Here is a 14,191-nt window from a genome sequence, read left to right as displayed (position 1 = left end):
TTTTTGAAAGATACTAAAATCAAGGTTCTGAGTGGCCTGTTTTCTATCCCAGATCTAAAATGAGTGGAGGGAGCTCAAGGTCAGGATCCATGCTCAAACAATTTGGATGATATTGGGACAGTTTGCCAACCCGTTGGGGTTTTTCTTCTTCGGTCAACAAGTAAATATACACTTACCAGGTATGCTAACTTCCTCACACACCGTTCTTCAAGCCTTCTCTCTTCTGGCTGTATCCCAAACCGATAGCTGGCCGTGTGCAACAACATACCGCGATGATACTGTTTTCCTCCAGTTGTAAATTCTTTGTTATTGCTACATTTTTGCATGCATTAGTTTATTGCCGAATTCATTTTGCAAAAGGCACGTTGTCCTTCGATGCAGCATTTTATGTCAGGCATGTTATTGAACAGCCAAGGGGTCCTAAAAAAAAGGGGATGTGCGAGATAGTATTTGTGGCAGTTGGGACTGTGTGCACATATATGGCGATAATAGGGAGGAGAATAGTTAACATAAAAAGAAAAAAAAGTCAAATGGAAAATAGTGGTAAGAAAATGTGATTTAGCAAGATGGAAGTTTGGTTAAAATAATGTTGACGGATTGACAGATTAACAATTCATTGACGCACCCACCTCTATTGCTTGGTATAAAATTAATTTAATGAATTGTATTGCTAGTATTGTACTGAGCATCTGCACCAATCACGCAGTAAGTCCCATTTCTTATTCAATGTTATATCTTCACACTTCCTCTTTGCCATCATGGTACCATTTTGTAGTGTCATCATAAAAACAAGTCTCACAAAATTTGCTGACATCAAACATGTCGTGTTGACGTTTTAAGCGTTTTGGCTTGAAGACAAATTGAACCCCTTTGAAGGTTCTACATGTTCATATTCTTTTGGCATGGTGTGAAGACAAGACTTTATGACCCGAACCTTTATGAATCGAATATTCCTAAAAAAAAAATTAACTGTCAATGTGGAAGCAGTGGTGGCTTTATTTGACCAACTGAGCAAATCCCAACTGCTGCAAATGAACCCGTTATTGTTAGAGCAAAGCATTTTGGAGGAAGCTAACAGCGAGAAGACATTACTTTGCCATAAGAAACCTCAACATGACTTGTGACTAGAGCCACAGCTAACAATTACCACACATACTGACTGTAGGGAGGAAAAATGACATTGTTATCCCCCCTGACTGTTTATAACAGTACGCACATCCAGTATATTGCTTGTTCGATTAGCCCCAAATCAACTTCAAATGCCAATTTTCTCCCAAGGCTGTCTATGCATGTGTGCTCATTTGTGGGGAAAATGAGCACCCATTACACACTTTCAGAGGCTTTTGACGGCGGCCAACGGTGGCACTTCATGGCTCAAACAATGGCACATAGCACACACGATCATAGACACACAAGGAAGCTATCACCCACAAACCCACGGACACAATGCACACCGACTAGATGAAAGGGCCAATTTATCAAACCACCAGCTCGGGCATGCCTGAGGATGTATAGTGCCAACACCGGTCTAAAGAAAGGGCAGGAAGTTTGTGTGTCTGTGTGTGCTTGTGTGCACTTTGTATGGCTCTTCATTTTTCTCCATGCTGAAGTCAGTCCTCCAAACATAACATGCACTGTTGCCCTTGGCCAACTCTCCCCCAAGTAAGAGCGATTCAGCTACCATAGCTGCGTGACAAAGGCTTTTGTATTATTTTTTTTAAAGTGATTGTCAGGTGTTTTGGCCTATTGTGTGCATGTGTGCGTTTGAGGCTGGAGAGAGAGACATAGAAAAGGGAAGCCACTGTTGTGGTTTGCCTCTTACTAATTCTCGTTAAAGTGCAAGAGCCGTGTTGGTTCTGCAGGGCTTTGCAGTATTTACTAACCCAAACGACATGAGATGCATGAGAGGACTAGAGGAAGCTTGTTTGACTGAAGCGAAAAACATTGCATGGCATGACATTGCTATATTGTTTGTTTTAAACCACAAAGGAGTGTTGTACAAGCATGTGAACACTGCACGGCATGTATATTTGATAGAGACACTTAAGCAACCACAAGAAGATAGATTCCACTTTGTTTTAGTGTGTCTGTGATCATGATTGGTGTCTTTGTTGTCCTTGGAAGGCAAAGTTATCCATCTATACATTTTGTATTTTGTTTGTCCTTATTAGGGGCATCTGTAAGCTGAAGGCAATCCCTGCTTTTGACTTTGACTTTTGATGAGACAATCAATTGGTGTGTGTGTATGTATATGTATATATATTAGGGGTGTGAATTGCCTAGTACCATTGGCAATTCGATCCATATCACGATTCATATCACGATTCATAGGTCACGATTCGATTCGACACAATCCCGATAAAAATCTATAAGTTGTTTATTGTGATTTTTTAACTCAAATTTAGAAAATACTAATCAGTAAAGTTGTACATGTACACTGTAAGATTTGTATGAAAATGTATTCAATTATCTGAAACTTTAGGCTTATAACTGAGCCACTGTATTTAACAAACAATCTGTTGCAATCTGTTTCATGCTTGAACAGCATTCAAATAAAATATTAAGTCTTAATGTTCCATTAATATAATATTCTTTCATGCTTAATGTGTGAACCCTAACCCCAAATGAGACGTTTTGTTGAATATTTCCATTAAAAAAATTGATGTTTAAACATCGATGCGGCCATATATATCGAATCGATTCGAGAATTGCGCGCTGTAATATCGCGATATATTGCAGAATCTATTTTTTAACACCCATAATATACATACTGTATATATATGCTGTATGTTTATATCAAGTTGTATTTCACAATTTAAAAAATGTACAGAATTTCATAAATGACCTCATGTTAAAGATTAGATAGCTCTTAATATGAAAAGAAAAAAGCTGAGCTGTCACCAGTTACTTCCAAAATGTAACATATTTCATATTACTAGTTGTTTGCATTTGAAAATAATACGTTTCTTTACAATTTTACCATCCGTGTAGAGTAACAAGTTACTCAAGTTTAAGTTAGTTTTAGTTTTGTTTTTTAACTATTTTTTACATCGGGATTAATTTATTTAACAATGATTTTGAGATTTTAAAAAGAAAATGAAAAATTTGCAACAATAGCTGGTAAAGTTAACCTGTAATGAGGACCCTAATGGCAAGCCCTTTAAGCATTTATTCCATATCCTTGATATCAGACAGTAATGTTTCCTAACTAGTGCAGCCTTCGTCAGAACTAGGTGGACATTCAGCCATACTACTGCTGCGCTTTGTCGTACTATTTGTACAAAAACACTGACATGTCACCCATTTTCTGCAACTTGTGCCACTTTAATCCAACTAGTGCTGACACATGTCTAACTAGTGACACATACAAGCATGTATGTAGTGCCAAACTCGCAGCTAGTCACCTTTTTTATGCACTAGTTGCCCACTGGACCAAACAAGTAATGTTCAAAGTCTTACTAGTTAACTAGTAAGGCACAAAAGCTCTAACATGTTTACCAGTTGACCGTGAATTATTCTAACATGTTAACTAGTTACCTCTGATTTCCTGCACTAGCTTACTAGTGAGAGCTGAAATACCTACTTGCTAACTAGTGGATGACAAAACACTGACATGTTAACTAGTGAAAGCCTCTTAAGGTCTACATGTTGAACTAGTGGCACTCAAACGTTTTTACTAGTTAACTAGTGATGCCCAAAATTTTCGCTAGTTACACTAGTGAGACATTTTGACTGAACTAGTTCAACTAGTGAGGTCCAAAATGTTCACTAGTAAAACTAGTGGATGCCAACATGCTCACTAGTCAACTAGTTTTACAGTCTTTTGAATTTGGTAAGTAGCTATGATGCCCAAATGTTCACTAGTAGAACAAGTGAAATCCAAATTGCTCACTAGTGGCACTAGTTACGCTAAATGCTAATCAGGAGGCCGGACAATGCCATAAGTGCCATATTGGCTCTATGATCAGAGCTCAACCCAGGAAAAACTTAACCCTGTAAAGCCTGAATTTGAGCTTCCACAGTCATTTACTGCCCCTTGTATCTATTCAAAAGCAATACAGTGCAGTCACTTTCCACTTTATATGCTATACTAAATAAAAAGGAATCCAGTACAACAGTTCTGAAATAAATTCTCCCTTCTTGAGGATTTGAATTGTCATTTGTTAAATCTGTTCAAACTGCTGGTGGTAGGAAATGTATCATGATTGGCTGATTAGCTGTCCGAAGTCACGCAGTACTTGTCTGGTGCATCCTGGGTAATGTAGGCGGAGTTAGAACACGTCTGGACGAGTAAGTGTTCAAAGTGCGGCAAGCACTTTGTATATTTATTCCTTAAAGTGTCCACTATAGGGCAGTTTGAACTTGATATCAAGCATATCAAGCATGTGAACATGCACACAAGGATGTCAACATGCACACCGAGCTTGATATCCGTGATATCAAGCCCAGTGTGCCCACTAGTAGGCTAGTAGACACATTACATTGACCTTACAAGTTAACAAGTACGCTTACATTGAGCATACATGTTAACAAGTGAGGTTTTATTGAGTGTACATGTTAACAAGTAAGCTTACATTGAGCTTAAATGTTAACAAGTAAGCTTACTTTGAGTGTACATGTTAACAAGTAAGCTGACATTGAGTGTACAAGTTAGCTTACATTTAGCTTACATGTTAACAAGTAAGCTTACATTGAGCTTACATGTTAACATGTAAGCTTACTTTGAGTGTACATGTTAACATGTAAGCTTACATTGAGCGTACATGTTAACATATAAGCTTACATTGGCAATTGGCAATAACATGTAAGCTCAGCAAAAGCTTACTTGTACACTTAATGTAAGCTTACTTGTTAACACATAAGCTCAATAAAAGCTTACTTGTTAACATGTAAGCTCAAGTAAGCTTGCATTGAGCTTGCAAGTTAACTAGTAAGCTTGTAAGCTTACATTGAGCTTACATGTTAACAAGTGAGCCCAAAAATGACTGCAACATCACTATAGTGTCCATTTTTGAGCCTCCTGGTCACTCTCTGTCTATGCACTGTACTGTATATTGCACTGTATCTATACAGTGCAAAAGTACTTATCCAGTTGTTTAAAAATATAAAAAACAAACTGAAAATAGCCACAAAGCTTATTGAGTTTAGTGGTGGGGGTGAGATGAATTAAGCATGTGTTGTTTGTTTGTTTTTTGTAAATACATTTTCTTTTCTTTAGAGTTATTGCGGTCCAGGCACTTAAGAGTTAAAGCTTCAAAACATCTAATTTGAATATCGACCAATCAGAGTTATTGTCCCGCCTGCTTCATTTGCATGGAGTCCACTAGTGAACATGTTGCATTTGAGTCGCATTAGAGATGTATATGGTCTATTGTTGCATTTTGCATGTTGACGTGTAAGGGCCGAATGTCCACTGGTATCACCAGTTGCGTTTTTTCTTACCTTAGTGGTTCACTAAGATTTAAAATTGATTACTAGTTAACTAGGAAGGCATAGAATGTCCACTAGTTACACTAATTAGGATCTTCCCAACCTTACTAGCTGACTAGTGAGGTACAAAATGTGATCTAGTGAACTAGTAAATGCAAATATACCTACTTGTGGCACTAGTTGACCTCACTTGTTAACTAGTGAATCACTTGGTTTCTCTCTTGCAAGCTAGTTATATCCAGACTGAGTCACTAGTTAACTAGTGACACTGATGTTTATTTAACTAGTTAACTAGTGAAAGGCATTTTCTTTCACAAGTCAGACCAAGAAATTAACTTGTTCAAGATTTGACAGAACACGTTAGGCATTTTTCCTATATGTTGGGTATGTCTTTTAACTAGTGGACCCTTATGTAGCACTGTTAAGCAACTGTGCACAACTAGTATAACAAATATCTAATATGCAATGAATGTTGTTGCACTAGGTAATGTTTCTAGTATAATAGGCGTCATTTACATCATACTAGTTTAACAAAAAATTTTACTAGTTGACATGTGTGCACAACTAGTGAACTTGCGAAGTGTTGTAACTGGCAAACATGTCAAATAGTAAAATGTAATTATTTTCACAGGTTAACTAGTTGTATGCACATGCCAGCTAGTGAGCAATTGTGTGAAACTTGCACAGTCAAAGTCTGTACAAGTTCAGTCTTCAGGCCGACACGTGAGACAAAATACCTTCTACTAGTAAACTAGTGATAAGAAAATCTGTGTCACTAGGTACCCACTCTGTACCCAGATAGTTTACTTGTAGGAAAACACGTGTTTCCCTAGTTAACAAGTGGCATCATAATGAGCCCAACTTGTGTAACTAGTGAATATCTCTGCATTTACTAGTTAACTAGTGAACATTTTGGGCCTCACTAGTTAGCTTGTAAGGTCCAAATAGATGCAAGTAGTTGTGTAGTCTGGGTTTCTGCATTCACTAGTTAACATGTAACCGTAATAGGCATCTACTTGTGAACGAGCTCCAATTCCTCAGGACAACTTGCAAACTAGTGTAAAACAAGCAATTAAAGAGGATGTGATAATGACAAAATCTGAATCTTGATTGGTGTATTTTAACTTCAGAGCCAATATGAATCCTGGATGCACCTCAGTCCCACCTCCTCATTAATTTTTTGGGTGTAACTAGTTTACTAGTGAGCATGTTGGCATCCACTAGTTCTTCTAGTGAACGTTTTGGACCTCACTAGTTGAACTAGTTCAGTCCAAATGTCTCACTAGTGTAACTAGTGGATATTTGGGGCATCACTAGTTAACTAGTAAAACATTTGTGTGTCACTAGTTCAACATGTAGACTTCAAGAGCCATTCACTAGTTAACTTGTCAGTGTTTTGTCTTTCACAAGTTAACTAATGGGTGTTTCAGCTCTCACAACCTAACTAGTGCAAGGAAATCATAGACACATGTCACTAGTGAGAAGAATTTACGTTTGACTAATTAACACGTTGCTGAAAATGAGCGAATTGTCAGAGTTTCTGTGCAACTAGTATGACAAAGTGCATAGCCAGTGTGGCTAATTGTCCAACTAGTGCTGACAAAGACTGAACTAGTGAGAAACACTACTGTCTGATATCAAGGATATGAAATAAATGCTCAAAGGGCTTGCCATAGACCCTTAACTGCATAGCGTGTGGTATAATGTTACATATTTTTACTCTATGGTGTGAGATCACTGCCTTTGATTCATATTTGTATCAATGTGTATTTTTTTCCAAATATAAATATTGGAACTGATATTTGGTCTGGTAAATAAATAATTCCAGAATGTGCACCATAAATAAAATTATCAAGATACTTAAATAAATTTACATACAAGGGAAAGATGAGTTTATATTGCCAATGTGTGTTCCTCTTCATCAATACCATAATCTATTTTTTTATGTATAGTAAACTTGTATGTAAAGAAATTGGCTAAAAAATAATAGTGATAGATGAACTATAAATGATAACAGTCTAACAAAATGGATGGATAGATGGATGGATGGATAGAAGTGTGTAATAAAAGCAAAAATATCTATGCTATGTTCACACTGCAGCCCAATTCATATTTTTTTGTTGTTGCCCATATATGCAACACGTGTCTGATGTTTCCCCCCCCCATGCAGTGAATAGGCTACAATTCCAATATCTTGTCTTCTTCTTCTTTATAAATAGAATGTGATGCGTCTGCAATATAAACCCAAAGTACCATTGTCAAATATATATTTGCCTTTAATTTAATTCCATTTGAAACATGAAGCATTAAGTTGACATTTGGCAGCCCGGCAGACGGTTTATTTATTCCGCGAAGCAATGACGTGACGTCAGCTTTAGTAGATGTCTCAAACTCTCCATTGATTGCCTCATTTCCCAAAAACATTTCTAGTACCTTCTCCTGTCTCACTACTCTGGCGATATGAGATGAAAATGCACGGACTTGACTTACATGTAAATCGATGTGATAAGGTGATCCATATTTACTCCAGTAAACACGGTGTTGGTGTTACGTTGTGTTTTGGGTGCTTTATTTTGTGTCAGCGTGTCTGTGAGTGGTGTCACAAACAATAACTTCTCAGCCTGCATGGACCTGATTGTCGTGTTAATGAAATACGATGCAGTTCTCAAAGAAGGGCAGGTGCCCAGCGTATTACCCTTCGATACATGGTTTTAATGTAACAGTAAGCGACTCTGCTCACAGATAATGTCTTTACTTTGCTACTCCTGTTCTAATGAATGGCTTTTTTCACTTAATCGGTGATTATATCAATTGTGGTCACAAAAATGTAACGCGTTACAAAAGTCATAAACTCATTATATTACTTTGTTACTGACTAAACGTAATGTATTACTGCAACGCATTATTTTTGGAACGCGTTACCCTCAACACTGGCTGTTACCAACGTCTTACAAATGAAATTATGCTATCTAGTGGCTGAGAAATGACCTCAACACAAATCAATATCACAATCGTTTTTTACAGTACAATACATGGTTTAAATTTTAACTGAATTTTATGACTTATTATGAAATTAAGGTGTCTATGACTAAAAGATGCAGCCATATTTCTTTTAGTTTAACATGTTTTACATTTTTATGTTAACAAGAGTATGAATCTTAGAAAAAAATATTTTATTGTACATTTTATTGTACATTTAGAAATGACATAATTTGTGATTAATTACGATTAAAATAATAATAATCGCCTCACACCCCTTAAATGTATCTTCTTCTTTTCCTTTTGGCTTTTCCCTACCTTTTCCTGTCGTAGTCCCAACATTCAAAGTCCCTACTCTCAGTCCTAGACTCTTGGTGTTCATCTTCTCTTTCTTCCTATGAACACACCTTCCTCCTCTCCTTCTTCGACCAACAGTAGTCCAGTTTCCAACGGCACCCTGTGGGTCAACAGCACCGATGGCGGTCGTTGTTAACCCGGCCCTCAACCGATCCGGTATGGAAGTTATACATTTGATTTGCATGTTTGTTTTAGCCAAATTAAATATATATTTATAAAATCTGAGTAAAAAATGCCTCGGAGTTTGACCTCGGTCTTGGAGTTTGAACACCCAAGCAAAGCAAGCAAAGCCGAACATACGGTGAACAGGTGGCCGAGCCGAGTGAAGCCGAGCAATGCCGAATGCTCACGTTGCGGTCATTGAGACGAAGCGCTGCTCATTTCCGGTCAGAGCGTGAACACTCGCGGAGGTTCTCCATACATTCGCGAGTGCATTTCGATTTTTCCACGACAATTTTCTTCAACATGGGCCCAAAGAAAGACAGCGGTTGTCAGTAGCACCAAAGAAAAAACGTAGTGCGTAGTGGATTATTTGCATTTACATTATTTCCTATGAGAAAAAATGTTTCGCAGGTTGAACAATTCGGACTTTGAACACTTCACAGGAACAAATTATGTTCACACTCCGAGGTACCACTGTGTATATACAAACCCAAATCCAAAAAAGTTGGGACACTATATAAATTGTGAATAAAAACTGAATGCAATTATGTGGAAGTGCCACATTTTAATATTTTATTCAGAATAGAACATAGAGAACAGGGCAAAAGTTTAAACTAAGAAAATGTATCATTTTAAGGGAAAACTATGTTGATTTTAAATTCCGTGGTGTCAACAAATCTAAAAAAAAGTTAGTACAAGGCCATTTTCACCACTGTGACGCATCCTCTCTTCTTCTTACAAAAGTCTGCAAATGTCTGGGGATCGAGGAGAAGAGTTTCTCAAGTTTAGAAATAGGACTGTCCCATTCTTGTCTAACACGCGTCTTTCTAACTCTTCAACTGTTTTGGAATTTCTTTGCTGCACCTTCCCCTTTATGATGCGCCAAATGTAATCTATAAGTGAAAGAAGTGGACTGCAGGCTGGCCATTTCAATGCCCAGATCCTTTTCCTACGCTGCCATGATGTCGCAATTGGCGCTGCATGTGGTCTGGCATTATCGTGTTGAGAAACGCAAGCTCTTCCCTGAAAGTGATGATTCCTGAATGGGAGCATATGTTGTTCTTGAATCTGAATATACCTTTGTGCATTGACGATGCCTTTCCAGATGTGGAAGCTGCCCATGCCACACGCACTCATGCAACCCTACACCATCACAGATGCAGGCTTATAAACTGAGTGCTGATAACAATTTGGGTTGTCCTTGTCCTCTTTTGTCAGGATGATACAGCGCCCAAGTTTTCCCACAAGGAACTTCGAATTGTGATTTGTCTGACCACAAAACAGGTTGCCACTTTGCCACACTCCATTTTAAATAACCTCTGGCCCAGAGAAACGCCTGCGCTTCTTGGTTTGCTTTAGAAATGGCTTCTTCTTTATACTGTAGAGTTTCATCTGGCAACGGCGGCTGGCACGGTGGATTGTGTTCAATGTTTTCTGGAAGTATTGCTGAGCCCTTTCTGTGATTTCCCTTACAGTAAGCATTCCTGTTTGCAGTGCAGTGGCGTTTAAGGGCCTGAAGATCATGGGCATCCAATATGATTTTTCGGCCTTGAGCATTGCACACATGGATTGTTCCAGATTCTCTGAATCTTTGGATGATGTTATGCACTGTAGATGATGATTATTTCAACCTTTTTGCAATTTTTCACTGGTAAACACCTTTCTGATATTTCTCCACTATCTTCCTTAACATTGGAGGAATTGGTGATTCTCTACCCATCTTCGCTTCTGAGAGACACTGCCACTCCGGGAAGCTCTTTTTATTCTCCAATCAAGTTGCCAATGGACCTAATTAGTGGTAACTGGTCTTCCAGCTGTTTTGTTTTAATAAGTGCAATTGACTTTTCCAGCCTCTTATTGCTACCTGCCCCAACTTTTTTTATTTGAGATTTGTTGGCACCATGAAATTTACAATCAACATATTGTTCCCTTAAAATGATACATTTTCTCAGTTTAAACTTTTGATCAGTCATCCATGTTGTATACTAACAAAATATAGAAATTTGGCACTTCCACATAATTGCATTCAGTTTTAATTCACAATTTGTATAGTGTCCCAACTTTTTTGGAATTGGGTTTGTATAAATCCACTGTAATACAATAGCATACATGCTATTGTATTACAGTAGTTACTAGTTTTATAAGAAAAAGGTGTTGTGACGATACATTGGATGCACTGAATAATTAATACATCAGAATGCCCAGTGATACATTCAAAAGCCACCTTTAAAATGCAGCGTAAAAAAAATATGTATTTCTATTCTCATTGCCAATGAAAAAAACACCAGTGAGACCTTGGCTCCATTACACATGAAACGGGGCGTAAAAGCAAAGGCGCACGAATATGTACTCTTCAAGGGTAAAGGCAAATCAGCAGAGATTAAAGTGATACACCAGATTTTTACTCGCAGCCATTCAACATAGCTGAGGGATTTGTTTATATTTAGATACCAGTAGGAGCATGTTTATGTGTGAAAGGATCTGTCAAAAGGTACCCATGTTAGTGACGTCGTCTTCAGTTCTGTGCATCGGTCATGCTTTGGCATCTGCGGTGGTGGGGTGGGGGGCATGGCCTGTCCTTGCTTGAGAAGCATCCGAGGTCTGTGGGGTCGTCCTCAGGCACCGCCCCTTTATACAATATTTGATGGGACAAAAATGGAAAGCCTTGGCTCTGAAAATAATGACTATTTATCTCAAGTTATATGGATAATTAACTCTTCACACACAGAGGTGCTGCTAAGTGACTGCAAGGCAATCATGCCACAAATATAGACTCAAGCTCTCTTTAATCAGGTGTTGATAGGCAGCAAGTGATTCAGAGATGCAGGTTTGATTTCATGGACATCAGCAGCTCTCGGACTTGGCTCACTTAAGTGTGTGTGAGAGAGAGAGAGTAGATACTGCACGTAATGTATAGTGCAATCAGAGTGCTAAATCAAGATTAATGCGAATTGATGACCACGGTGAACACTAGACAAGTGAGCTAAATGAAGAGACTAATCTTTGATTTCTTTCTTTCCGGCACCTTAAAAACTTATCAGATGCATTACAATGCTACTCTTATATCATTTCTAGTAGTACAATATGACATAAAACTTTGACAATAACAAATATTTTTTTCTTGTAGTACAATATTACATAGCACCTGGCCACAATATTATGACCACTTATATTATCTCATGAGATCCCATACAAATACTCATCTCTTATCAAGAGGATAGTGCTCAGTTTTGATTGACAATGCAAGAGAGCAATGTTGTGGAATTTCATCATACGGTGTCCTACTACATTTTCTTACTCAAGGAGCACCAGGTGTCTTTTGAGGCAACAAAATGATTATTATATGGCATAGTATGTTTACGTTACTTAGTTATGATTGTCACACCTTGACGAAATTCAAACTTGGTTATTCTGTCACTTTTTAGCTTTTAATGATGTCATAGCATCCATCCATCCATCCATCCATTTTCTTGACCGCTTTTCCTCACAAGGGTCACGGGGGATGCTGGAGCCTATCCCAGCTGGCTTCGGGCAGTAGGCGGGGTACACCCTGAACTGGTTGATGTCATAGCAGTGTCCTTTAAATATTATGCTTCACGATGCCAACTGAATTCTTCTGTGATCAATTTAAATATATTTGTTGTTTACATATACAATATTTGCTACTGCTACCAAGGAAATATTCTGTAGCCTATGTTCTCACATTTGTATGCATAAAGTAGGATATTTCACTAATAACGTACATTGTTGACATTTCTTAATTCCTGACTATCGCACAGATACTAAAGACCCAACGTCAGGAACATGGTCAGGGGTGCCTCTTTAGTGTACAATAGATTATGCTGTCATGCCTGACTGCTTGTTTTGTCACATGGTGACGTTAAACTGACGTCCGCTGACCTCAAAGCGCAGCACCGTGCAAACATGACTCACGGCGATGAGGCAGACAAGTCTCTATCAATCACACTCTTTCAACACCATACCTGTCACTTCATGTGTGCAAATGCATTTATATTACGACAACAACAACAACACCTGCATAACGTGAATATGCATGACAGTCTGTCTGGTGGCACTTTGGAGGGTTCTGGATTAAATGTGTATCTTTATCTCACACAAAATTGGGTGAATGTGATTATGTGAGTGCGGCATTTCAAAATAGCACATTATTTTTCTTATCTGGTCCTATTTATCTATTTATTCATTTATGTGTTTATGTATTTATTTTGTATTCATTCATTCATTTTGGAGTCACTGTGATGCTTTTGTTTCATCATAGGACTTGTGTTGAGGTTTTGTATTTCTCCATTTGCTGCGATATACTGCCACCTAGATGAGGAATTGGCACATTGCAATTCCAGTGATATATGCTTGCACGAATAATCCCGTGCAATGGAGCTGTACCCCCCCCCCCCCCAAAAAAAAAAAAAACAAACAAAACAAAAACAAAACAAACATACAGTACATGTAAAACAAAACAAAACAAAGTTATGTTCTTATTTTGGATGTCATTAGATTGTATTGCATACCGTACCTTTTTGTTGTGGCCGGTGAGTCTAATAAAGTATCAAGCTTTAGCTGTCTGATTTTGATTCGAATAAACGTTACTAATTATTTAAATAATGTAAACATACAATCATTCCTCCCGAACTACTTAATTTAATTTAAGTCGTCCACTCAAAGACAATAAATTACATAAAATTAAGTTAAATTAATTAAATGAAAACACGTGTAGACTCAATGTTTATTTTTAATACTACAAATGAGACTGCCACTTTAAGTTATTATTTTCATTATATTTTTATTCCATTGTATGTTATTTTAGTTCTTTGATTTTGGTCATGAATTGATTTTGAATGCTTGATTTCCAATTAAGTCTTGTCTTGTATAAAAAAAAAATAGTTTTTCCTAAGTGATTTTGTGTTGTGCCAGTGTTAAATCTTAATCCATCCATCCATTCATCCATTTTCGTGACCACTTATTCCTCACAAGGGTCGCAGGGGTGCTGGAGCCTATCCCAGCTGCCTTCGGGCAGTAGGCGGGATACACCCTGAACTGGTTGCCAGCCAATCGCAGGGCACACAGAGACGAACAACCATACTCACAATCACACCTATGGACAATTTGGAGTGTTCAATTAACCTGCCATGCATGTCTTTGGAACGTGGGAGGAAACCGGAGTACCCGGACTTGATCTCAAGTCCTCTGCTAAATCTTAATCCAAACACTTTATTCCATTGAAAGTATACAGGAATACTTATAC

This window comes from Vanacampus margaritifer, chromosome 12 (assembly GCF_051991255.1).
Source record: "Vanacampus margaritifer isolate UIUO_Vmar chromosome 12, RoL_Vmar_1.0, whole genome shotgun sequence".
Lineage (NCBI taxonomy): Eukaryota > Metazoa > Chordata > Actinopteri > Syngnathiformes > Syngnathidae > Vanacampus > Vanacampus margaritifer.
This window is presented reverse-complemented; position numbering follows the sequence as displayed.